Source organism: Mus musculus, chromosome 1, assembly GCF_000001635.26.
Source record: "Mus musculus strain C57BL/6J chromosome 1, GRCm38.p6 C57BL/6J".
Lineage (NCBI taxonomy): Eukaryota > Metazoa > Chordata > Mammalia > Rodentia > Muridae > Mus > Mus musculus.
Genome location: NC_000067.6, coordinates 174839134 through 174866491, shown reverse-complemented (window position 1 = coordinate 174866491; position 27358 = coordinate 174839134). Strand labels below are relative to the sequence as shown.

Genomic DNA, 27358 nt, shown 5'->3' with positions numbered 1-27358 from the left:
GTAAACTACCTCCCAATGGCTTCCATTTTCAGTCACTTGTACTGAAGAAAGAGTGTGACAAGTGGATTTTAAGGAAAAGCATAGACATAGTTATGACTCTATGTCGGGAAACAAGCAGAGACCATGTGTGTGCAGACTAATCCTTGCCACATAACCACACCAAGTATACTATTCTCTTTTTTTAAATGTCTGTTTGGGAGGTTTTTCTTTTCCAAAGAAAGGAGAAAAAGGCTCAGTGGAAAATTATGAAATACTATTACATTCAAATCTGATTAAAATTACAGTGACCGTAAAGCCCAAGTTGAGGCAGACACATTCCCTAGGGCTGGCATGTCGCTCTGATCATGTCTAATCCCACCTCTTATGTCTAGTTTTAACTATGTTATCTTTCTCCTACTAAGTGATATTCCAAGAAAATCAATTTTTAGTTATATTATCCATTTGTTCAAAGTCCAGCAGCAGGGTTAGAATAAAGAAAAGAAATCTCCATAAACGGGGTAGAGACAGTTATGAGAACACAAACTCAAACTATCAGTTTGTGCCAAAAAGAGAAAGAAAACACACTATAAGAGTGAGGATATTTCTTCCTCTTATGGGAATCCAAAAAAGAGTTTCTAAATGAATCTTGCTTGGTTTGAGGGATTTCTCTCTCTTTTTTTAATTCCATGAGTTTCTTGGTCAGAAGTTCAATTATCCCAGTTATTTGTCACTAAATCTGATTGAAGACTTAACAAAACACAACAAAGCCCTTAATAACTGGGCTCCCAGATGTCTGTCATAATTTCAGAGTTGGTAGAATTGTCTATTTTTGCTCTGAAATTTCTTAAAACAGCAAGAGTTAGTGCATTCATGTTTACTATTGTTCTCAAACATTGGATCATTTGATGGTGAACAATTCCCCAGACTGGAAGAAGGGCTAATTTTTGTTCTGTGTATGCAAGGGAAAAGAATGCAACAGCAAGACTGGAATTTTAGGAGCTGGAGAGCTGGCTCAGTGTTTGAGGGATGAGAGCATTTGATACTTTAATAGAGGACCAAAGTTCGGTTCTTAGCACACAAACCAAGTGGCTCACAACTGCCTATAATTCCAGCTCCAGGGAATCTGATCCCATCTTCTAGCCTTTGTAGGCACTGGTGCACACATGTGCATGAACACACACACACACACACACACTAAATCTTTTTTGTTGTTTTGTTTTGTTTTGTTTTTTGAGATAGGGCTTCTCTGTGTATTCCTGACTGTCCTGGAACTCACTCTGTAGACCATGCTGGCCTTGAACTCAGAAATCTGCCTGCCTCTGCTTCCCAAGTTCTAGGATTAAAGGCGTGTACCACCACTACCCAGCCACACACTAAATCTTAAAAACAAAAGCATAACATTTGACCTGGAGCCTTCTACACACAGAGATTCTAGGAAGACTCTCCAAACCTTTTGGTAATCACCACTGCATTGCTCTTATACCACTGATCTTGTTTTCCAAGAGTCACTTCATGGGAGATTGTGCTATGTCAGGGAGGTTAATGATGGGAATGATCATTTGGAATCGAGCAATGTGCTCCTTGAGTCATATACCCCTTCTGTACAGTGGTTTTAAGGTCCTTTCTTCTCCCTGGTGCCAAATCTGATCCCTTTGATCCCTTTATTCCACCTTTTAAAAAGAGCCATATATTTAAAGAAAACTTAAAGCTTTTTATGAAAGCTAAGGGTGTAGGAAATATCTGCAGAATAACTTGGTCTTCATGTGAACTGAAGAATATCAGAATTTAGAGCAGGAAAGAGTCTTCAAAATCATCCTGTCTAGCCAGTCCCTTGATGAAAATCCTGTTCTTTCCTATTGTCTGAGAATCCAGGAAATCCTGTACACCATAACTCTTTTTTAGAGACTCACATATCACATTAGTCACACTTATGTCTTCCAGAAAAGGACTCTCTATAGCTCTATTTAACAAGGGTTGACTTAATTTATTTGATCTCAGACATCTTTTTGGGAGCCAGCAATCAGGAATTCATGTAATATGGAGTACTGATCTATCTTCTTTCCTTAAAAGTCTTTGGGCTTGATCCGCTTATCAATGATCAATGGCTTCTAAAATTAGAAACTTGGTTTAATATATAACCAACCAGGTGTACTGTTCCAATACATAGAAATGCAAATTAGCATTTAAGGATTTATTGAGTCCTGAGCTAACTTTTTATAAAGTAGTGAAATGGTGACTGTTAGGGCCACCTCTGGATCTGCTTATGAAATGACTGTTCTTACACCAGCAGCAGTAACTGTGAGCATCCCACAGTGATGCAAAGAAAGCTAGAAAAAACTACTTAAGAGGGCTCAAGGGTCCACCCCACATAATAAGGAAATCAGTTTAAAGTCCTATGACGTCATGTCAGAGGGTATAGGCAAGTTCATATAACTCATACACACCACTAGCAGTTTTCTTGAGGTGTATTTGCATAATTTTCTGATAATCCTGGAATTTTGGGACTAGTAGTGTTTCCAAAAAAAGTGCCGTTTCTGTTATATAAGCATGTAATTTATATATTTATTTTATCAGCTTGTTTTTCTACTTATCTGAGATATTAACAGATCAAAGGGGCCACTCCTCTGAAAGTTGCTTTCTAATAGAGTGGTTCTGGAGTGAGAGGCACAAGAGGAAAAATGAACAAATTTGTTATTTTGGTAAATGATTCATTATTTTTCTGTGTTCATTGTGGTTCCAAATGTCTGTGTTTCGCTGTAGTTTCATAAAAACTGTTGATGGAAATGGCAATCATCAAATTAGCAAACTTTATAAGAAATAAATCGAGCTGAGGAGAGAACTCAATGGCTACAGTACCTGCTTAAAATGTCAAAATCCTGAGTTGTATCCCTACTACCAAAACAATAATGGTCGTCATCATCATCATCATTGTCGTCGTCATCATCATCATCTTCTTCATCATAGGGACTATTTTGTTTATTTGTGTGTATTTTGGCGTCTATCCTGTGGTTTAAATGAATCCAGCATAAGACTCTGGATGAATTACCTTGACTCACTAGTCTCATGTCCATAAATTCCCATCTTTATCTTCTCAGCCTCACCTGAAAGTCTTACAGAAATCTGCCTCTCCAACACCTTTACATATGAAGTGAATGAAAGCCATGGGTATGAAGTGGGGTACCATCCTTAGAAATGGCTAGATCGAAAGGAAAAGTGAATCTAGCAGTTCTAGTCGTATTTTACCTTATAGCAACATTGGCTGCTGAACATAGGAATTCATCAACTACTCCCTTTATGAAAATCCCAAGAGCCCCTTCATGAAGAAGCAGGAGAAAGAGATGGAAAAGAATTCAGGTTAAATGATTCTCCTTGATGTGGCTTTGGCAAAGCTTGGTGCTGAGTCTGAAGCTCCACTTGGATTGAAAGAGCTGTTCTAAGGCTACAGGCAGTCATAAAACCTCAGCAGGCAGCCTGTTGATCATCTCTCTGGCAAGGCTGTGGTAGGGTGAGAAGTGACTTGCCAGAACACTTGAACCTGTGCTCAGGGGCCAGAGAGACATAGTTGCAAGTGAAGGTTTATTTCAGCCACTCACTAAACAGACCGCGATATACACTTGGTGCCAATTACTTAGTTGTTTTAATTAACTAATTGAATATAGCTGGTGTGTGGCTTTCAGGTTTCTATAGGGAAAAAAAAACCATATATCCAGTCCCTATCCAATTAATCTTTCTTCTTGTAGTCAACAATGTTCCTAAAGTATTAGAGATTGGAGGCAGGTAAGCACAAAGTGACTGGTTGGTGAGAACCATGCTCATTTGGAAATTAGAATACACTAGTTTAAAGAAAAGAGCTGAGCCTCTTGTTTATGCCGTTCACATAGTAAAACTCAATCCCAGGAATTTCAAATTCTCATGAGAAACCTCATTATTTGAGAAGCAAATAATAAAACCTCCTCCTCTTAGTCAAGTCTGATATTCAGTACACATTTCAATAGAAGCCAATCTTGCATAAATTTTTTGTCTCCTTGAATATAACAAAAGAATGAAAAGCTTTCTAGTAAGAGATACATTAAATGCCAGGTGCTTAGCACTTAGAAATGGTTCTTAAAAGCTCAGTTTACCACAATTTGGGGTCATCTCTCTAAACATCACTCAAAAGATCATCTACCTTATTCTTATAACTTTCTATAACTTCATATTCCTGTAGGAGGGTAGATAAGAAGCCCAATGACTGAGCCACAGCCATGCCTTCCATCTTATATAGTGTATATTGAAGTTAAAGATGTAGAATTTTGACAGTTCAGAATTTGAGTTTTGTCTCCATACCCTAGTGGCCATGCTTGTAACCATGCAATTAAAGACTCAAAGTGTTTGTCTAGAGAGTATGGGTAGTAAGGATCATGGATAGCCCATGCTGGTTCTGGCACAGACGTGGAATAAGCAAGTTTGTCTCGGTGAATTCCTTCCATGCTTCACTCCTGCTGCTATACGTGTCTTCCAGTGCCTTCTTGTCCTCAGACCTTTTAGAAATACATCAAGCTCTGATACCCTTTACACCATCCATAGAAAGAGAGAATCAAAACGTCTCTTTTGGTTATCCTAATCCTTAGCGTGTGTGGAGCGGGAAAGGTGTTTAACTGGAGTATACATTAAGAGTACTTCAAAACCAGAGACACTAAAATTAAGACTAATCTACTTTAATGATATACAATTGTTCTAGTTGTGTTCATGTAGCATTATTTCTAATAGAGGGTACTATAAATGCTTTCAAATTCAAAATATTGAGATAGAAAAATAACTGTGCTTCTTATTAGAACTACTGTAGATATACTTCCTTGACCCTAATAACATGCAGTGGCATTTTGAGCTAAGGAAGTGGATCTCTAAGTGCTTGCTTATACAGACAAGAAGATCTGCGGATCCCTAGAACCCACATAGAACTGGCCAGAGTAGAGCGTATCTGTAATTCTGGTGGTCCAATGGTGAGATGGAAAGCAGAGACAGTAGCATCTCCCAGAAGCTCCCAGAAAGCTATCTTGGTTAATGTAATGGTAAACAAGATACTTTGTCCTCACCAAGGAGGGAGCTAAAGCATGGCAGTCAGTTAGATTGTTCTCGGCCTTCCACATTTGTACCATGGAACATCATACCTGTACATATCTGTATACACCTGTTCTCTCTCTCTCTCATACACACACACACACACACACACACACACACACACACACACACACACACATACGGATTGATTTTAAAATGCGATGGGGAGGGCATTTCACATTGTATTTCTAAGATTAGTGTAAGGATTAAGCAACATATTTAGAACAGAACTAGCCAACAGGCTGTGGGTCCCCATGAGGGATATGGAAGAAGTACCCTCTCCCTCAAGTGGACTTCTTGTCCTTTTCCTGCACACCAACTCCTTTTCTGCGTATCTCTCTTTATTTCTCAACCACCGCTCTAGTGTCATCCTGTCGAGTGCATTTAGTAAGTATTGCTTAGCTAGCGGAATATCAACTAATCGGGTTAAAAGGTAACAAGATAGCTGACCCCATGGCAGAGGCTCAGGTTTCTCTCTAGCCAGCACACTCTAAGCCATCCCTTTATATGCCCAGAGAAGTAGTTTAGAAATGCACTTTTAACTGGCAGCATCTTCATCCCTCCTCCCCTTACTGTGTTCAAACACTGAGAGTCTTCCCTGGAGCACAATTTTCTTCTTGAGTACTGAAAGAACAACGTGCATCTTTCTATTCAATGCCACTGAAGGCAAGTCCACACAAAGCACAGAGATTTGGAGTCTCAAAGACAGACAGGAGTCAGAGAGTACCTGGTAGAGCAGTAACAGAATATTTAAATCAAAGTTCTTCTTGGGAGGGGGCCAAGGTAGAGTAGAAGTGGTTGTAACCAGATCCTGGCCATGGCACCAAAAGCAGCAGCTGTGCTGAGGGCCCTTTGGAGCGCTTGACTGCACAGCCAAGCAAGCCAGAGAGAACACGGCTTTAAATGCCTGCTGGATTAGAGATAAAGGCAGAGTGGCGATTGAGTTGCTTTGATTTCTGCAGAAACTGGCACATTAAAGTCGGGTGCTGTTTGTAAGAAAGGCCTTAATTTTGACAAAACAATGAACCCCAAACTATGCTTCTAATATATCTATTGTGACCTGATTTATAAAATACAACTTCTAATATCTCAGGATTAATGCCTCACCTTTTAGGCCCCAGAATCAAGTTAGAGCAGTGTGGTAGATGAAATGTGCCCCTCCAAAGATGCCTATACCCTGCATATGTCACCTAAAGTAGCCACATTGACTTTGCAGGTATGACTCACTTAAAGACGTTGAGTTTGGAGATTGTTTTAGATAATACAGGTGAGTCCAATAAGAACTCATGGGTCCTTTGAGGAAAGGGAATTTCTGGGGTTGTGGTCAAAAGGAAGTATGGCAATCAAATAATAGGCATTCTGAGCTGAATATGGTAACGCATACCTGGAATCTCAGCATTTGGAAGGTAGCAGGATAGCAGGATTAAGAATTTGAGGGTGGTCTAAGGTATAGAGTGAGAGCAAATCCAAGGAAGAGAGAGAGAGAGAGGGAGAGAGAGAGAGAGAGAGAGAGAGAGAGAGAGAGAGAGAGAGAGAGAGAGAGAGAGAGAGAGAGAGAGAGAGAGAGGATTAAGATGAGATGATGGGCAGAAGGTTTTCTCACTGTTCTTGCCTTGGAGTGAAAGGACCAAGACCAAATATGTTCCCTTGGGAAGACACAGCTCTGTTGAACACCTTGGATTTAGCCCAGTGAGACTTCTCACTCAGAGAATCCAACCCTAACCTAACACATCTGTGATGTATTCAGTGGATAGTAGCTGAGGTAGAAACAGGAAGTGAAAGCAATTGGATTTAGAAGCAAAGCCCTTGCCATATCACTTCTTTCGAAAAAACTACTCCCTGGTACCAGGCTGAGAACCAGTTGAATCTTAAGAACCATTTCGGGGTATGTAGCTCTCTCTCCAGAAGAAAGACTCCAAAGAGAAAAAAAAAACTATAAACCCCCCACAACACACCTTTCATTAGCTTACCAATACTATAGCAAGTGCATGGCATAAGCAACTTCAAAGAAAAAAGGGTTCAGCTTTGGCTCACAGTTCCAGATTTCTCAGTCCACACTCACTTGATCCTATCACTTTGGGCCTGTGATGAGACAGACCACCATAGCGGGAAAAGCGTGGTAGAAGAAAGCTGTGTATTTCATGGTGACTGGAAGGGAGAAAGAGAAGGGGTTAGGGTCCCCATATCTTTTTAAGGACATAGTCCCAATGCCATAACTTCCTCAGTCTATGCCCCAGCTCCTGAATGTTCTATCATATTCCAACAAGGCTACACACTGAAAATCAAACCTTTAACTCATAGGCTTTGATGGACATTAAAGATCAAAACTATAACACATTGTTTAAAAAAAGAGTTAACATCAGTAACAGTTAAATTCCAAGTATGTCTAAACTTTTAAAACTGTAACACAATATTGTTTGTTCCCTACAAAGCTCACACTCAGGAACTGTACAACCAAGTAACAAGAAATACTGCAAAAAAAAAATCTCATAAAGATTTAAGCAAGTTTATGATTTTGTGCTGGGTCTCCATATCCTAGTATGTCCAGAACCCACAGATCACAATATTGACAGATTTGAACACAATTTTGATGTACATAATCATGACAGCACTTCCTGTCAGGTGTGCGCTTGGGAAGTATGCAGAAGTTTGAACCAGAATATTATGTTAAAGGGAAAAGGGAGGGTAAGGGATGAACCCTGTCATTCCGAGCCTATGCCTTCAATGTGGGTGAAGTTCCCAAGAAAGCAGAGGCAAGTGGGACTTGGACTAATCCTATGAAGGTATCGAGATCAGAGTGTCTCTGGCAGTTGACACAGAAGTAAGAAAGGACCTTCTGGCCTCAGAGCTTATGGCCCATCCCTCTGTGCTATTCTTAGTCTAGTTGGTGAATCCCATCGCTTCAATGGCATATCCTGAGGTCACTGGAGACTCCTGCTGAATTGCCTGAGGCTTTGCTGACACATCTATTTGGGGTTTGAAATTAGTTCAGTAGTGAGTAGGAGGCAGGGGCAGGTCGATCTCTGGGAGTTCAAGGCCAGCGTAGTCTACAAAGTGAGTTCCAAGACAGCCAAGGCTATACAGAGAAAGTCTGTCTCAACAACAAATGAACAAACAAACAAACAACAAAGAGTAGTGAGATAGTGAGGAGGGACAACGGTACAAAGGAAGAATCTTCTAGAAATAAACAAATTTCAATTCTGTATGGTGCAAACGCATATGTGTGTGTGTGTTTGTGTGTGTGTGTGTGTGTGATAGCAGGGAAGGCCTTTTCCCCACAAGCAGGTGATTAAAGTAATGTTTCTTTTGACACTATTTATTTTTAGCTAAAACTTGGATCTATGTGAAGTATATTGGCATTACTTTAGCCACTCTGTATTTTACAAATGACTTGTGATGCATTCTACTACTGGTCATACGATATACAATGCCAGACCCATCTTCTTACACATTCCCATATGTACCTATGTTTTTTCTTTTTCTGAATTCCTTCTGTTACATAAGTTAATCAACAGATCAATAATTTACAGGATAGCAAACAAACAAGCAGAAAGATGTGTAGGTTAAAGAGATGACTCAGTGGATTAAACGTTTTCTGTGTAAGCATGAGGACCAGAGGTAATATCCCCAGTGCCCATATAAATGTCAGGCATGAAGAATGGCCCACCTGTAATCTTAGTACTCCAGAGACAGAAACAAGGATCCCGAGGGTAAGCTGGCTACTGAAGCTAGCCAACCTAGCAAGCTCGGAGTTAAAGTGAGAGAGGACTTGGTGATGACAATACATAGTTTCAGTCTGTGGCCATGGCATGCATGCACACACACATAAATATGAATACCTACCTACAAACACACATGCACCTACCTATATACATGTGTATGAACACCATGTGCACATGCAATGACAAGAAGAAAAAAATGAAATTCATGCCATATTTAAAGAACGTGGTATGTCCAAAGACTTCTAAAAACTTAATTATAAAGGGGTGTTTCATAAGGAAACATAAAGCTAGATCTTAAACAAAGAAAAAAGCGACTTAGTCTGTCCACAGAGCAATGGAAAGCAAAAGAACAATGAAAAGCTGTCTTTCACCTGAGTTTGGCAACAATCCAAGTATTACTACCTATCAAAATGACAAGCACTCACACACTTTGATCCAGCCATTTCTCTTGTAGAAATTTATGTTAAAGGTGAAACTAGTCTATATGAATAGAAATGACCTGAAATGTGTATGATTTTTTTCATTACACCATGTAGGTGACGGCAAACAACAAACAAACAAACAAAAAGGACTATCAGTCAGTTTCTGGATAAGTAAGTTTTCACATAAACTTAATAAAAGATGATTGTACAGTTAGTTGCCCATGCCCAGAAAATGATTCATTTGTGCTATTATAAAGTTTTCTTTTAGTATATGGTTCAGTGTGGCCCTCAAAGGAGGAGTTTTGGTGTCACATCTTGGATGTGACATGGTGTTAGAGTGAGTAGAAGCAAGGATACCACTGAACAACCCAGAATAAGTAGAGAAATCTCATCTCCAGCGTAGAGTAATCCAATCCTAAAATATCCCTAGAGTCTTAAGGTGAGAATTGCGATTCTCGAATGGTGCCAGAAACTGATTATATGGTATCTATGCGGCTGGGCTTATGAGCCAGGAGAGGGTAGAAGCCTTTCTGTGCTTTCCACTTTGTAGTTGTTCAATTCTGTATCATAAATTGCATGCATTGCTTCCTTCAAACTACATCACTATTGCCTCTTCCTCTCCTCTTCTCTCTCCTTTCTTCCCTCTCTCTTTTTCCTCCTCCCTTCCTTCTGCTTCCACCCCCTCTCCCCCTCCTTCTCTTAGCTTTTGTTGAGCTTTTTTTTTTTTTCTTAAGCCCTTCAAAGGTTGTGAAGAAAAAAGTCTTTGATTTGATTCTTTAGCTTCTTTGCTCCTGGCTCTTGCTCCCAGGAAAAGCTCAAGGATATCTATACTGATTGCTCCACCATAGGTGAGGTATTCTCTCATGGAAATGATCACCAAATGAGAGGAGACAGTTGTAGGTCACACAATTGTAATGGGTTCTGTCGGATCAAAGGAGCTTTGGAGAAAGGTAAATATTAGAAAAATTACACTAAAGTCTGAAAATGTCAACGTCAATGTTTTCTCCTGGGTGAAGACAAACATTCCATTAAAGGCACTGATAGCATAGAGGTGCCTTTAGATAGGGAGTGACAGTAGTGGCTTTCTATAAAGACCTCTAAAGATTTCTCTAAAATTTATTTCATAAATGTGTTGTAAATTGTCAGGACTGGCTTCCTCTTAGTGTCGCCACAAGATAGCAGCCAGAAGAAGACAGTAAAATTCTATTTACCATAAAAGTTATGCTCACCCCCACCTCTCAATTGCCAATAGGCCAAAGCTATTTATCCAAGATAAGCCGCCAATGGGGCCTTTCATGTGCCAGAACTAAGTCTACTTGGGTCAAGATAGGAACCTGGAGAATTGTACGTGGTAATAGCATGGCAAGGACCCTTGATCCAAATTTACTTTCCCTTTCTCAATCTTTTCCTCTTTATTTTAGCATTTCTATTCAATTTTATTTTTTTATTTGTTGCTATTTTTGATGCAGAATTCTGTGATGTTATCTTTTGATGCAAAAATTCTTTGATCTTAAGGATCAGTCCCCTCAAGAGTAGAAAGAACTGACCACTTTCAACACAGCAGGAGCTGTCTTCTGGCGGTGCTCCTCAGCAAATAGACAATATTCTAACAAAGGTAATTGACATCTGACTTCATTATCCTTTGGGATATGCATTGCTCTGTTCTGGTTCATAGTGAAACTGTATTAAAACCAAAAAGCAGGTGATAGAGGGAGTATACCGATGTCTTCGTGGGGAGACAGTTGTAAGTCACCACTTTCACTCACAAGCCAACTCCAGGAATGGTCAAAGCTTTTGTAGTTTCAAGCAGCAAGGAGATGAAAAAAGAGGATCAGAATGGACCAGATTGGGTCAAAAGCAAAATCCTTTTAAGCACTGCAGCCTTAGAGCTTGTTCTGACAGAGAAACTTACCCTGTCATTCCAGATATTCAAAGGGAGCCAGATTGTGAGTGCTCGGTTAAACTAATTCCCTCCCCAACCAAAGAACTTCTTTTGCTCAGTAAAATAAAATATTATTTTTAAACGAGGAACAGAAAACCAGAGAGAGAGAGAGAGAGACAGAGACAGAGACAGAGACAGAGACAGAGACAGAGAGACAGAGAGACAGAGAGACAGAGAGACAGAGAGACAGAGACAGAGAGACAGAGGCAGAGAAATAAAAAACATATATCATTAAAAAGCTACAGCTCTGAAAATCATGCCTTCTAGAACCTTAATGGAAGAAAGAACACACAGAGTCACATGCGTGTGATGCCTGCTCCTTACAGCAACATATCAGTAAGCAGAGTTCCCCTTGCAGGGTGCTAACATGTCATTCGGCTCTAACCCTGCTGTGCAAACATAGCCAAGGTCAAGGTGGTTATTGGTCTCATTGTAGCTGAACCTCAGACTCTGCATTGTGAAGAGTTAGAAGGCCACCAAGGGCCAAGGCTCACTTGTAAAAATGAATGTACAAGATTGAGGAGCAATGTGGGGCCTTTGGGTCCCTTGCACTCAGGTACAATTGTCAGAAACTGAAACTCTTACCTGGAGTTCAAGCCTTGTGGAAGTTCAAGAATGTCTGGGGCTCACTACCCAAAGAGCTCTACCATACTGAAGGGGTCTAGGTTCACTGAGAGTTACTGTTTCACTAAAGAATATGGGGGCGCTGATTAGGGGAGACACCTAATGTTGCTTGTTTCCTTAAAAAGCTATGCTATGTAATCTCTTAAATTTTATCTGTAGTAAAACCTGTGCTATGTTCATCTCTGTGTGACCACTGCAATAGCTGTACAGAGGGGTGAGAAATCCAGTTTGTTCTCTGTTTGTACCACAAAGCTTGCAAGCACATCAGACATGCACTTTATGGGTCCCAGAGAGTACAAAAGAAGTGAGGCTTAATTTGATTTTTAGATGCGAAGTTATGGTGTTCTTTTGACACTTAGAATGAGGCTATTGGAAAGGTATACTGTTCAGGTTCAGGAAAGTCACTGACAAATCTAGAAAAAGTAGAAAATTTTTTGTCAGAGAAAATCGTAGTTTGAATCCTAACTCTAAAATTTAATGGTGGAACCCTTAGTATTTATGTCTGGGAAATGGAAAGTAGTTCATGTAACAACTAGACAACTACTTACTGAGAAGAGAAATTCCCTGATTCTAGATTCTGTGTGTGTGTGTGTGTGTGTGTGTGTGTGTGTGTGTGTGTGTGTGTGTGTGTGTGTGTGTGTTGGTTTCTTTGTCTGTGTATATGCATGTGTGTTTTTTGTGTATGTTTAAATGTGTTTCTTTGTATATATGTGTGTATGTTTGTGTACATTTGTGCTTTACTCGTTGTTCTATTGCTGAAAAGAAAAAAATTCATGGTGAACATAGTGAAAGAAAGTATTAAAATGGGGGCTTACTTACAGTTTCAGAGGCATATTCCATTATCATCATGGCAGGGACCATGGTGTCATGAATACAGCTAGAGTGGTAGCTGAGAGCTACATCCTTTTTCCCATGTTTAGAGACAGACAGACAGACAGACAGACAGACAGAGACAGAGAGAGATAGACTGAGAAAGACAGAGTCTGAGTCCCCTGAGCTTTTGAAGTCTAAAAGCTACCCCAAGTGACACACTTCTTCTATAAAGGCCACACTTGCAAATCCCTATAACTCTTTCAAATAGTGCCATTTGCTGACGACTAAACACTAAAATATATGAACCCATTGGTGCCATTATTATTCAAACCCCTACAGTGTGTGTATGTCCATATATGTATATGTATGCATATGTGCATTCTATGTATATGTTTCTGTGTATGTGTGATCCTTACAACTGTATTCACAGGTTCTGCATTTTTTTCACAGTTTGGAGGACAGAAATTCATGGTGCAGATATGTAAATTCTAATCAAGTTTTCATTTACAGTAAGTGTTGGTTTAGATAGAGTTGGAACCCAGGACATCAAAGCCTTGGACTCTACCCAACCACCATCTTTTGATTTGTTATGTGGATGGAGCATATTGTACCATTTATAATACCAGCAATGAATCAATATCACACTTTGGCCTCAGAATTGAAGCTCAGTTTATATATGATGTCTTTTTGTTATCTATACTTTTCTAATTTTAAAATCTTACAAATTTATCATAATTAAGGGACAATATCAACCAAAAGACAGCTCTTATTTTTGTTGCTAAAATCCCAACAAGAGATTACATTGCAAGAATCAGAAGATTAGATGGAATTTTTCTAGAAAGATACTGATTGTTTCATTAGTAGAAGTCCTTATAAATGAAGTTTTTTTTTCCATAAAGCCATAGATATAGTCTATGATTTCCTCCCAAGGTCTCATTATTACAAAGTTCGATAAAGCTTCCAAAAGAGGTAAGCAACATAGGAGTATGCCCTCAACAGCCATTTTATATCCTCTGGATCAACAGGAACTGAGTGTGTTTCCCTCAGGAGAAAAAAAAGTTAAGTCACACCACTGCTCAAATTTAAGTTTGTAAATTCTATCTGAAAATTATTTGCAGTTTCCAAAGAACTGAAATTTCTCAATCAGGGTCTGAGGGACTGGGGAGATAGCTCAGATGGTACAGGATGCTTGCAACTTAAGGATAAAACTTGGAGTCCCCATTGTTCACACAACAAGCCATGTGCAGTGACACCTGTCTTTCTAAGTGTCAGCTTAGCCAAAATAGTGAGCTCCAGGCCTAGTGGGAGACCTTGTGTCAAAAATATGGTAGAGAGGGATTGAGAAAGACACCATGTGATGACCTGTGGCCTCCATACTGGACCATGTGTACATGTCCACACCATACACACACACACACACACACACACACACACACACACACACACACACAAGCACAAATAGGTGTTGGAGAGAATCCAGTGACTATGATTCTAAACCAAACTTCTCAGAAGTCCCAGAACATAGTAGTGGAGAGAAGACTGCATGGGAGGTCTCCCCAGAGGCACCGATGATCATTCTTTTTAGAAGGAAGATCCATAATTTCAATGACTGAGATCTAGAAACCTTTAGGAGCCAAAGGAGTCATCACCTAGTAATTTAGCATCAGCTCTGTGGTTTGCTGGTGGTTCTTTTCATGTTCAAGACGGGAATTGTTCAAACAATATAGTTGGTTTGAAAGGCTTCCAGGGCCAATGCAAACACCAAGTGGGCTACCCAGAAACCACACATTGTTTCCTTTAGACAAAAGATAATGATGCTCTAATGAGTTTTACCCTTTATTGCCCTCTCTGGAACACAGCCTCAGGAAGAAAACCCACAAAACCAAATTTGTTAGTCCCAACGTTTACAATCTTTTGCAATGACCCCAGTCCCTTTTACTTTAAATGCTGGTACTTGTGTTAAGAGTTTGTGTTGTTTAACTCATATATCCCAACCTCATGTAATCTCCAAAGTGCCCTCCCAGAGAGAGAAAGGAAATGAGCAAATGAGGGAAAATATCAAGAGGGTTGGTGATAGACCCTCCAAGATAATCAAAGTGCTTCTGAGATATGAGCCAACTCATGGTAGGTGACAAGCCAATACTATTTTGTACTATCTAGAAGGATTGTCTAGTGAAAAGAAACTGGGCTAATATGACCATGTGATGAGAAACATTTAATAGATAACCAAAGGTAAGAGTAGAGGACATTCCTCAGTTGATTAGACATTTAAAGGCGTGAACATTGTAAGGTATGGGACCCACAGGGATCATTTGTGGTATGCTTGAGAAGAGATATAGGTGCCTAACCAGAGCTGAAATTACCCATAGATCTTTCATATCCTCATAGTACGTCCTCTCCTTGTGCCAAGCACTGCCTCAGCTCCATGCACATATCCAACAGCAGTTCTAAACTGCTTTCTTTGAGTGTTGCTTGATAGCTTCTTATCAGATCTGCTGGATGCAGCTTTCTTCTGCTGCTGCTCTTCTGCTCTTCTGAAGGTTGACTGTGATCCCTCTCCTGCCAGATCAATAGTGGCATTTATGTTTCTCTGCCTGTTTGATTTCAATAGATTTGTGAATGGCTGAATCCCCCTCCTCGTGTCTTGGTCTACATGGCACAGTTTCTCCAGTTTTGCATGACTTACCTCTGGCTATTCCTTTGCGGTCTTTTTTTCTCTGATTCCTTCTCAACATGACTCGCTGATCCTGGGGGAGGGGGAAATTCTCAGTTCTTTTATCTCCAGAATCTATAAGCATGCTGCTCTGCCCTGTTTTCCTGTCCTTGAAATGTATCTTACAGCCATTTCCTTCTCTTCTCCATCACTATCACCCAAGTCCCCAAAGCCACTGCTTTGTCATCTAGATTATACCAATTGCCTTGTGTGCTCTTGTATCTCTACAGAGTACTTGAGTTCTTGGTTCTCTAGGCATTGAATTGGAACTGGGAACTTTGTCACTTTAAATCCGGTGTTGTGCTTCTCACTAAACACAAACAAAAAAACTCCACTTGTTCTCCACTTTCTCACAGTCCGCAAAGCCATCCATTCTTTAGTCTATACCATCTCTCTTTCCCCTTCCCTCTCTCCCTTCCTTTCTCATTGTACAGCCCAGACTGGCCTGGATTCTATTATGAAGCGCCAGCTGGCTTTGAACCCCAATCCAACATTGGGATAACAAGCATAGGCCATCGTCTTCAGCCCTAAAAATTCATCTTTAGTTGTCTTTGCAGAGCTAGAGGTCAATGCAGGGCTTTGTGAATGTTGAGTAAGCAGTGAACCTCGGAGCTACATTCCTGGCCTGTCTGTGCCTCTCTATCACTCTGCTTAGCCACTAAACTCCAGATATTAATTGTACGTCATCACTAAAGTGTAACTTCTAAGGAAAGTGGAACATTATTTACTATCTTAAACATATTTACATTATTTACAGTGCCTACCACAGTGCCTGGCACCCAGTCATTTCATAGTAAATGTCTGTTGAGATAAGGAGTAGATGAAAGTTGGAAGTTTCTTTTAAAAGGGGACCCCCAGAAACAGATCTTATTCCAGCCAATAATATCACCAATGGCTTTTGATAGGACAACAAGGGAAAGATATAACAAATCTCCATCAGAAAGTTGAGCTATGAAGGTGGGTTTTTCATGAAATCTTATACAAAATTATTCTTAAGATATCCCCTTATGTACAGTGATTAAAATATAGAGATCCAGAGTGCTGCATTATGTGTTTTTAAAAGTTCACAATTTTGTGGCATCTGAATGAACTGCAATTATCAAGAAGTTTTTTTAGAAATTTCATTTAATTATTAGCATGTTTATAAGTCAAGTCCTTTCCTATAAGCTTTGGAAGGCTTGTTCCAATACAGAGTGCTAGGCTTCAAACCCCCATCTCTACAGTTTCTTATTCTGCATATTTGAGGGATGTTGGGGATAGGAGGGAGGGTACAAGATTTGCATTTTTCATCACCATAATTTAAGAAACTCTGCATCAAGATTAAAAAGCAATTGTAAAATTTGGGAAAGGGCCCCAGTATCAGGATAGTATTACTATCTAGAAGTTAGAAACAGCCAAATTAGACCAACAATTAAATACTTTGAATGTACTTATGGTAGAGATGATATACATCTCTATATAGACATAGACATAGACATAGACATAGACATAGACATAGACATAGACATAGACATAGACATAGACATAGACATAGACATAGACATAGACATAGACATAGACATAGACATAGACATAGACATAGACATAGATATATTCCTTAAAAGCTGTCCATACTTGTGTTTGGATTTGGGGTCTTGTAACCAAAATATAATGATGTAAAAAATAAGTTTTTAAATAATTAAGCAAGTGAACTTGGACCATGTACAGAAACACTTTCCTCCCAAAACCTTTCACATCCACATCTTCTCAGAGATACAAAGCTTAGTGCTCTGAAGCAAACCATGCACTGTCTTGCTCATTGACATAATACTAATTATTGATTTTGACTTTTAACCACAAGGGAAGTTTTTTACTCAGGTCATTTTAGAGCACTTGTTTGAAATTCCCATTTAGTTCATTCCTCTACTAATTATGCTTTTAAATTGAAATGAAATTCATATAACATAACATTAGCCACTCTCCCTAGTTGTGTGCTTTTGCATATTCATCTTCAGCTGCTTGGGAGGCTGAGGCCCTGAACCCTGGAACTCAAGGCAGCTTGAGCAGCACAGGGAGAGCCATCTCTAGATAAATACATATAATATAGAGAAACCATTGACCTTCAAGTTCACTACTCCATGGCCTTTAGCACCTTTGCAATGTTTTGAAGTCATGAGCCCTATCTAATTAAAATTAATATTACCTCAGAGGGAAAGCCTGAACTGAATACTTGTTTTTCATTCTGTCACCTCTAGACCCTGACAACTGTCACTGCCTTTTGTCTCCCTGTTTTCTGCATTCCATTAGCAGTTTAAATAGCTGTAGAGTTGTTGCTTCTTTGTGTTTGTTGAATACGTATTGGGTAGGAATACTTTCCTATGACCTATCTGGTCACTGGCTATTACTTTTCTCTGGAGTACCTTAACTGTGATTTCAGAGATCATGGTGGTAGATCTTTGTACTCAAATTGTATGAGGTGAGAGGTGTGTGTGTGTCTGTGTGTGTGTGTGTGTGTGTGATGTGTGTTTGAATACATAATAGCATATGTGTGGACTCATGACTATTCAGATGTGCATGCATGTGAGTTTGCTTGTGTTCCAGCTAGAGACTGATATTTGGTCTCTTCTTTGGCCATTCTACTATATTCGCTGAGGCAACATTTCTTGATACCATATCTTGGATATTAGGCTATTCAAGCAAGCCAACTTGTCTCATGTTCCTGTCTCTGCTTCCCAAGTACTAGGATTACAGACAAGCCATTATACCTATTGACATTTCATTAGGATGCTGCAGATCCAAACTTTGGCCACAGAGCCATCTGCCTCTTTCTTCTTTGGCTTTCATATTTTCAGAGTGTATCTAGTCTGAAAAAGACCTAAACATCAAGAAAAAGTGGAGAAAAGGAGAGGCAGTTGGGGGCATTCAGCATCAAATGAGCTGGTTCCTGGAAAAGGCTTTGCGTAAGGGAAAATGGCAGACAGTAAACCAGATTCTTGGGTTGTGACTGCTTTTCTTGGAACTCTCCTGGACATCATGGCACTCAGGCTTCACAGGAAAGGGATCCTATGTGAGAGCGCTGGTCTCTCTCACATCCCTCCACCACCATTCACTACAGATGTTCGTTGCTTTAAACACAGGCAAACTGTTTGAAGAGCGGTTAGATCTCAGTTTCCACTAATGTTGCCCCTGCTTGCTCTGCATGTCTGCTCTTTTGTTTTTGATCTTTATTAATGAAGACATAATTAATGAAGTTTACACTTGCCAGTGGACCAGAACCAAGATAATTACTGTTTAGGTAAATACTCTTGACTGGGATTTGACGTAAGGGTGCATATTAAAAATCCCAGTTCTCAGGTTCTGATTCAGGTCATGGTTGTCACCATTCCTCCCATCCCACTGTATGCACACATGAGCTGCATTTCTAGCAAGTCCTCAGGTATAACTGGTTCATAGCGACATGTAATCAACACAAGACTCTTTATTGAATTTGCATTGCATACCAATAACAAATATTGTGACATTTGTTCTTGAGAAAGACGTGCCAATATTGCTTGGAAACAGTATGTTAGAAAATAATTTGATAAGCTTGGCTTAAGGTAGAAGTGGGTCTGTTTGATGTTAACAAGAAACATTCTCTGCGAATACTTCAAAAGTTCAGTGGAAGTCCATTTTATTTACATTATTTATAATTAGGCTGATCTAAGCAAAGATCTAAACAGAGTTATAAAATGCAGAATGGACACCAAGCCTCATGAGCACATGTGCATTCAGTAAATATTTGCTGCATGAATGGTACACTTAAATTTGCTTTATTTCCCAAATAAAAAGCAAAAGAATGATGGCTTTAATCTCCCAGACTTTTCCCTTCTCGGATATCACTTATAGTCTGGATGTATGAATACTAGCAAATGCAACATCTGTAATTTCTCAGAAATATTGATCTCCATTCATTTGCTCAACAAGTATTCATTGTTCATCTTTTATGTGGTGAGACATGTGCTACATTCTAGGGATATGGTAGACATGGTTTCTACTCTGATGAAGTTTTTCTACTAGAGAAAATAGTAAGTCAGGTTTACTGGGAGAAGGTTGACCACTAGGGAAACCAAAGAATTCTCAGAAAAAGTAGAATGAGCATCAGTGAAAGGCATAGACCAGCTTCAGATTTGATTCATTTTGTCCATTGCTTCAATGTGACTCAGCCTAATTTCTTTCATTATGGCTTAGAGCCTATAAAATGAAAGAAAAGGGAAAGGTAAAAGAACGTGTATGTATTTTATATGCAGGAATGTGTGCATGTTCTTATGTGTGAGCATATACATTTCCACAGGTGTGAGTAGATGTGTGTGCATGTGGAAGGCAGAAGTCAGTTTGGAGTGTCATTTCTCAGGAGCCCTCCACTTTGGTTTTTGAGACATGAGTCTATTATTGGAGCTCACCAACTAGGCTTTGTCTGCTGGTCGGAAAGCCCTAGGGATCTGACTGTCTCTTCCTTCCCAGTGCAGGAATTTCTATGAAAGCGTGTGTCACGATGCACAGCCTTTAATATGGGTGCTAGCGATGGGAGCCGTATTTTCCATGTAATGCAGCACACATTGGATTCACTAAGATATCTTCCTGGAGCTGAACAATGGGAGTTTTATAAGTAGTTTTATATGTCTAGAATTGGCAAGTATATAGAGACAGAAAGTGGACAACTGGTTGCCTGGGGCTGGAGGTGGTGTCCTATAAATGGGTGAGGAGTATGCTGTGTGAACTATAACTCAGTAACTTGGCTTCAGGAAAGAGGGCTGGGAGTGTGGCTAAGTGATGGAATGTAGCATGCCCATGGCCCTGGACTGAATCCATAGCATCAAAAGAAAGAAGACCACCTTTTAGCCTTCCCAACAACCTACTGACTCAGTCTCTTAAATGTCTGAAGGGATATCAGGAGTATTGGAAAGCTATGCATTTCCCCCTTGGTTTGTTCCACCCCTGTTGCAATCTTGCTCCTGACCACATCTGCCTTCTCTGGAACCCATCCATCAACCTGGACCTAAATCCATCCAACCAGGAAGAATTTAGTTCTCATTAATTAGATTTGCTCGTTGACAATTTCATGCACTCATATAATGCATTCTATACGACTCTGACCCCATTGCTCAGCTCCTCCTTACTCATGTCACCCCCTGCCACACTTCCCTAAACACCTCTTTTTCACCTTCATGCCTCTGATCTGTTTTAGGACCCACTGGATTTAACCAGAGCCTTCTCTGGGGCCATGGGTTCAGAACTGTCCACTGGAGCTTCCTGGGCTCGCCATTGAGGGAAGGCTTTCCAGATGTTGTCTCCGCTAACTTCTGGCAGCCTTTGTTCTTTATGATTTTGCAAGGTCACCCTCATGGGTTTCCTTTCTGTACTGTGCTGGAAAGCTTGTTTGTCCCAGAGTTGCACCCACAGGCTCTGGGTAAGATACCAGCTCTACTGTGCTTTACAGACAAGCCATCTTCCTGCTCTCACACAGCCAGACACAACTATAGCTTGGCGTCCTACAATCCATCTCTGTTGGCATTTTCTTTCCTAGTGCATATAGACATCCTGTCCCCATGCAACTGCTCTTTTCTGATCTCCGAGGTTAGTCAGCTCCTCTCACAACATCCAATTGACTGACCCAAATAACCTAGTTTTTTTTTTCCATTGTCCTTATTCTTGGGTCTATTAAAACACAACTACATTAAAAAAAAAATCCTTCCTTTCTCTTCCCATAGGCCCTTGATTCAGTCTAGAAAGCTTGATTTCATGGCTCTCTTCAAAAACTCAATCACATAATTATATATTCTCCTACTCTCATGGTTACAGGAACCCTTTTCTTGCTCTAGGATACCAATAACCCCCTTCATGTATCAAGCCTTATAGAGGTACACAGGGTACGAATGACGAACCAGTGGATGAGTTAGCACACAGCTTTAACAGAAGTGCCCCCTATTGAGGGCCTGTAAGTGGAGAGTGATTTTCCTCTTGGTATTCATTTTTAATATGTTTTCAACACTTTTTTTCTTCAGTTTTTCCATAGCTCCATCTCCATTGGCATGTTTCAAGTCTCCTGGTTGTCTCTGATTATGTTTGTTTTCTTTGGTCCAGAGCCTTGGATTTGCCCTCCAATTTGTCTGAATTCAGCATCAGTTGTCAATAGCAGCTAACTTGAAGGAGGCCGAGTGCCTGAGAAGCAACACCAACCAAACCAGACTTCTTGTTTCAATTAGATTACTTAATACAGGGTTTTCCAGTCTCTTCAGGCCGATTAGCCAACTAAGTATTTTTGAAAGACTGTCAGGAAAAGAGAGGTTGCACAGCTTGAGGACACGAGTGAATGAATCAGAGAGGAGCGGAGCTTGAGCGCTTTCCTAACCTTCATATACGCACATAAAATTTTTATGAGCCAAAGAGATGGAGGGTGACTTACTCTCCTTGCCCAGCATTATAGCCACACTAGTCATATTTATGCAAGGTAATAATAGACTTCTCTGCCTGCACTAATGTCTGCCTCTCCAACATGGTTATTTCTAAATATAACCTGTGGCTTTTTTCAGTGGTCATCTAAAATTTGCAGTGAGTATCATTTAAAGAATATCAAAGGTTGTGTGTTTCAAACCAAAATCCCCCCTCATAACCTTCCTAGAGGGCTCTAAATATCATACATATCTCATGCATATTATTACATGTATTTGAAGTACAAATAAAATATTCCTTTAATGAAAATTTTATATAATGTCTTTTTCTCCTTAAGTACATTTTTCACGCTAGCGGTCCTGGTAGGTTTTATACTTGTAAATCCTTTGCTTTCATTCTCTTTGTCTTTTCAATGAAAGAAACTAAGCATCTAAGATTTACTTTTTAGTCAGTGGCCACAAAACATGAAATATTTAAAATTTCCTGTGAGTCAAGCATTTTTGTGACTAACAGTATTTTTGATCAAATAGTATGACCATGGTATGAATTTAGCAATTAGTTATTAAACAGAGACTTATACCTTTCAGTGACATACCTCTGCAGAGTTATCTCCTGTGAGATGTGTTTAGTATGTATGCTTTGTGAATGAATACTGCTGATCTGCGGTCAGCCTGAGCTGCAGGAGAACCTGTCTCTAAAAGCCAATAGGAAACTACATTTATAGAATACCGGTAAAATCCATTCTCTCACCCACTCTTTCATCACACATAAATAAATATTCTACATCATTCTCCATAGCTATCATAAATGACTGTGGAAACAAAGATTAAAAACCCTTGTCTTCCAATTATTTACATTCAAATAGGGGAGAAAATGTGCATACAGTGGTTATATTGTGTCGGTTGGCTGTAACTGAGCAATTATTTAAAATATGAAGAACACAGGAAATAAAGATGCTGTAGAAAACATGAATGATTTCACAATGAAACTCATATTCAAATAATAACCAGTGACTAACAGTGACCCTAGAAACTACATAAGGCATATAAATAATAATAAATAATAATAAAGAAAAATGGCTTTCTTGACATATAGAAGTTGCAAGCACCCTCACATAGGGTTGAACATGTAGTTTTACAAGTTTCACATATAGAGTAGATGGTGAATAGATGCCATGGGGTCAGACAAGAAAGGGACAAAGATCCTTGAAGGTCTTTGCTAACTGCCAAAGAGGTTGAATTTGTGATGGAAAACTTTTAAAGGGTGAATTTTAAAGGAACATTCTAGTCAGTGTCTGATTAGAAATTTTGTGTATGAGAGCTCAATCTGGAACTGGAAGCAGGCAGGCCAGTGAAGCGACTAGCATCAGGACCATTATCAAGGACCTGGCTCTAAGGATTATGTGTAAGTGAGGTGTGGAAGAGTGACGTCAGTGTATTAAATGTGTGAGAAGATAAGCTCAAATTCCCATAAACTAATCTGATTTCAAAACTGAAGATTACTCTCGGGAGGCAGAGGTAGATGGAACTCTGGGTTTAAGGCCAGCCTGGTCTACATAGTGAGTTCTAGGACTGTTGGGATTACATAGAGAAAACCTGTTTAGGAAAACAAACATCAACAACATCAAATTGCTCTTGCACTTGCAAGTATCAAGCACAGAGCAGACAGTAACCAAATCTGGCAGGCTCGTGAGGTAACCTGATAAAGATTAGTCAGTGAAGACTCTCTTTTCAAAAGATTCTATGCTTCGTCAAGTTGACAGTTTATGCTATTGGAACAGGTATCAGATCTTTGCATAACAACACACACACAGACAAAGACAGACAGAAAGACAGACAGATAGACACACAGGTACACAGATACACAGAAACACACACACAATCTGCAGTAGTAATTTCTCATGGCGGGTGTTTTTTCATCTACGAAAAAATAGTACCATTCTGGCAATGTGGGGACGACACTGGGCTGTACAGTATCTGCTGTGGTCAGCCTCCTTGGACATCAGCCCAAATGATGAAATGATGAACAGTTTGACTCAGACAGGTCAGTAAAGTGGAAATGTAAATTAATCCGTTTAGATTTCAAGCTCCTAAATCACATGGGAGGCCTTGATATTTCTGATTTGAGGTTGCTAGCCACTTCAGAGTCTATTCGTGACACTTCAGAGACTTGCAGTCAGGACTTCTGAGTTCACCTCACCCAATATTCCAACTAACTTCTCTGTCTTCCAGTGAGCTGCAACCAGACTTCACTTTGTAGTCAGAGGACAACTGGGCCTGAACTCGATGTGACCTTCTAATCAGAGACATGCAAATTAATCATAAGATGTCCTTTCACGTGGGTTTTTTTTTCAGATAGGCAAAAATAATGTGTGCTAATATCAAGTGCTGGCAAGTATGAGCAGCTGCAGGGACCCACATCCTACTCTGGGGAAAGAATGCTGGTGTCAGCATTTGGAAAGCAACCCGCCAAACCTAGCCCAGCTGAATCTGAGCACAGCCTGTGACCCAGCGTTTTGCACTTCTCCATATCTCCTGTAATAACAACAATAATAAACAAACAAACAAACAAACAAACAAATAAATAATAAAAACCTGCAACTGGCAGGCATAGATAAACAGATATTAAAAGTGTTCAGTGTAGCAACCTTGACTGCAGTAGACAAGCAGAAGCACCCTCAGTAAGATGAATGGAGGAGATCAGTCATTTTAATAGTCAGCAGAAGGATGAACTGATGTCTGCAGGTACCCAAGGGTGTAAAGTCTCAAGCATATATTTCTGAAACAGAAAGTAGAGGGGGGTATTATTTATGTAAAAAATTATTACACACCCTCAAACAATGCTCATGCATAGAACATGAGCAGAAACATAAGCAGTGGATGGTATGATGCAGACCAGAGACAGAATGCTGGTAGTCCCAATAAGGACATCCAGAAAGAGTTGGGGAGGGAACTGTCATATAGCCTCTCTACATACTCATATTATGTTTTTCAAAATTGAGACTTGTAAAATAAAGATGAGAAGTGTCAATATTGTTTACATCTTGGTGACAGGCACATAGGATTTATTCTGTTTTCTGTGCCTCCCTGTTTGAAACATTGAACAGTTAGAAATTTTGAAGGCTGAAGAACTGAACCCTAAAAAAAGCAACAACTAAGTTAGACAGGCGGGCTTTGGGGCAAGACTTGTCTGAGCTTTTCTGTAAAAGGCCACAAGAAAATATTCATTCATTCATTCATTCATTCATTCATTCATTCATTCATTCATTTATTTATTTATCTATCTATTTATTTATTTATTTATTTATTTATTTATTTATTTATTTATTTATTATATGTAAGTACACTGTAGCTGTCTTCAGACACTCCAGAAGAGGGCATCCGATTTCATTACAGATGGTTGTGAGCCACCATGTGATTGCTGGGACTTGAACTCAAAACCTCCGGAAGAGCAGTCAGTGCTCTTAACTCGCTGAGCCATCTCTCCAGCCCCAAAAATATATTTTTTGACTTTGTGTGCATCATAGTCACTGACTTCACTACGCATTCTGCCCTTACAGCACAAAGGCAGCCCCAGGCAACAGGTAAAAGAGAGTGTGGCACAAGCTTATTTACAAAACAGAACCTCAGATTTGGTGTGGCCCCCATGGGCCACAGTTTGCCTCAGTTTAAGGCTGCCAGGGGGGCCTCGTTTCAATAGCAAGCTACCCCATCTGTGATCTGTGAGATCAAGGAATTCCTGTGTCTCTAGAGAGTTAGATAAGGAGCATAACATTACCTTCTTGGTATAAGATTCAAAACGAGAGATGAAGGGCCCTTAGCTGTGGCTGGAGAAGACCCACCAACAATAATCCCTGAACATTAAAAAGGCTGGGGGGTTGCATTTGCATTTTTTTTGTTGTTGTTGTTGCTTAGATTCTGCCTCATTGGATAGATGAGAAGTTTATCTCATTTGCTTTCTTCCATCCTCTGGTGGTCTGGAATTCTTAGGTTATCGAATCTGCTCTGTCCCCATTCTATTCTCTACTCCTACCAACAGAGTCCAGTACAGCCTTGCCCTGATGTCTAAAATCCATTAAGGTCACTCTGAGGGTGAGGTCCCCAGCTTCACTGCATCTTTGGCTTTTGCACATCTGCAGATGCCTAAGCACTCAGCACTTCCATGCCTTTTCTAGAAATCAGAAGTGTGCTGTGATAGAAGCTTCTCTTTAGTCTTGACTGTTCTGTGAAGAAGTGATAGCAACTTATTATTTGGCTGCCTAGGTGGTAGGCCACTCTGGCTTCAGAGGTCAGGCCCAAGGGCGTTCACTTAGGGGAAATACTTCCACAACCAACTCTCTCTTTATACAATCAACTCTGGCCAACCTAGTCTGCTTAGGCCATCAGCATTTATAGTCCTGGCACACTTTGCACATTGACAATGTTGTCGGGCCAGAAGGATGGTTAATAAAACCAACAGGAGTTATTTATGAGTTTCTTCTGATACAAGCCAAACACAAGATGTGAGGATAAAATGAAGTATCCCCGTGCTGTCGTTGCTGGCAGTCGGAACAGCATTCCTGAGAGGTGGTTATATGCCAGCCACTTCTCTGAATAGCTAAGAGGTTCAGGACAGCACTGAAATGCTAAACTCAGGTCCCAGTCAGCCCACTGGGGTATGTGGGATGGATGACAAACTGAAGAACAGGTATGCACCTTCTATCCTCTTATGACCCTTATAAGAGCAAGGGCCAGTAGAGTAGGTGCCAATAGCAGTAGCTAGCTTAACTGTCCCCAAAGTTATAAGAACACCTCCCCAACAGTCATTGTAGCAAAACAGGTGAGTAACTGGCTTACCTGTTGTGGAACTGAGATGCCATGTCCTCAGCCAGTTTCCTATTACCACATGGGAATAAGTTATGTGTGTAAGAGAGTTGGGCTGGGGAGGAGAGCCAGACTTGTCCCCAGTTATGTAGATTTCATCAGTATCTTTCCCTTTCCTAAAAGTTGGAAGTTTGTTCTACTTCCTCAGTTCCTGGGAGACCACGCTTCCAGGCATGGATGCCAGATGTTCACATGCCATTTTAAACCGTTCAAAGAACGCCTGTTACTAATCACCACTTCGAATACTGTTCACACGAAGAGTTTCGGCCCCAAAATCGATCTGAGCATGTTTTAGCTCCCTTCTCCCTGACAGCAGTGAGGAGCTGCTGAAGGAGAAGCCTGAAGTTTGAGCTGAACCAAGAGTTCATGACAGGCTGTTGTTGGAGCTCAGAGCTGAGGACTAGGCTGACCATAAATCTTTGCTGGCTGAGACTTGAAAACGCTTGGTTTTGTTTACTTAGAGTGTTAATAATTTTTGGAAATTATTAAAGTAGAACCAAAAGACTCTCCTTTCAAGAGGCGACTGAGATCCCAAATCACTCCACAGACTCAATAAGCCGAACGAGTCCAAGTCTCAGCTCTTGCCATGGGTCTGGTGGATGTGTGGCCATTATCATATGACACTTCATGTGTGGAACCGAGGAAGCGTGAGAAAAGCCCAAGAAACTTGGACGTAAAATTTAATAATTGTGGTGGACAAATGTTTTTATAGTGACAGGAAAAATCAAGTCCTTTCTTTCTCAGCTCTCTAGTGGTTCTTCCTGTTGGTCAGT

General features: G+C 40.1%; 1 protein-coding gene across 3 annotated transcripts in view; it reads left to right on the top strand.

Annotated features, from left to right (window-relative positions):
- The window catches only part of Grem2 (gremlin 2, DAN family BMP antagonist), an 88127-nt gene that overhangs the window by 55420 nt on the left and 5349 nt on the right, over positions 1-27358 (top strand). The window contains exon 1 of one of the 3 annotated variants that reach the window (XM_017320448.1): positions 10739-10838. The exons of the other annotated variants lie outside the window; for them this stretch is intronic. The gene's annotated coding sequence lies outside the window, so the exon portion shown is untranslated. Of the gene's footprint in view, positions 1-10738; positions 10839-27358 lie in introns of those variants that run through there. 3 annotated transcript variants of the gene reach the window in all.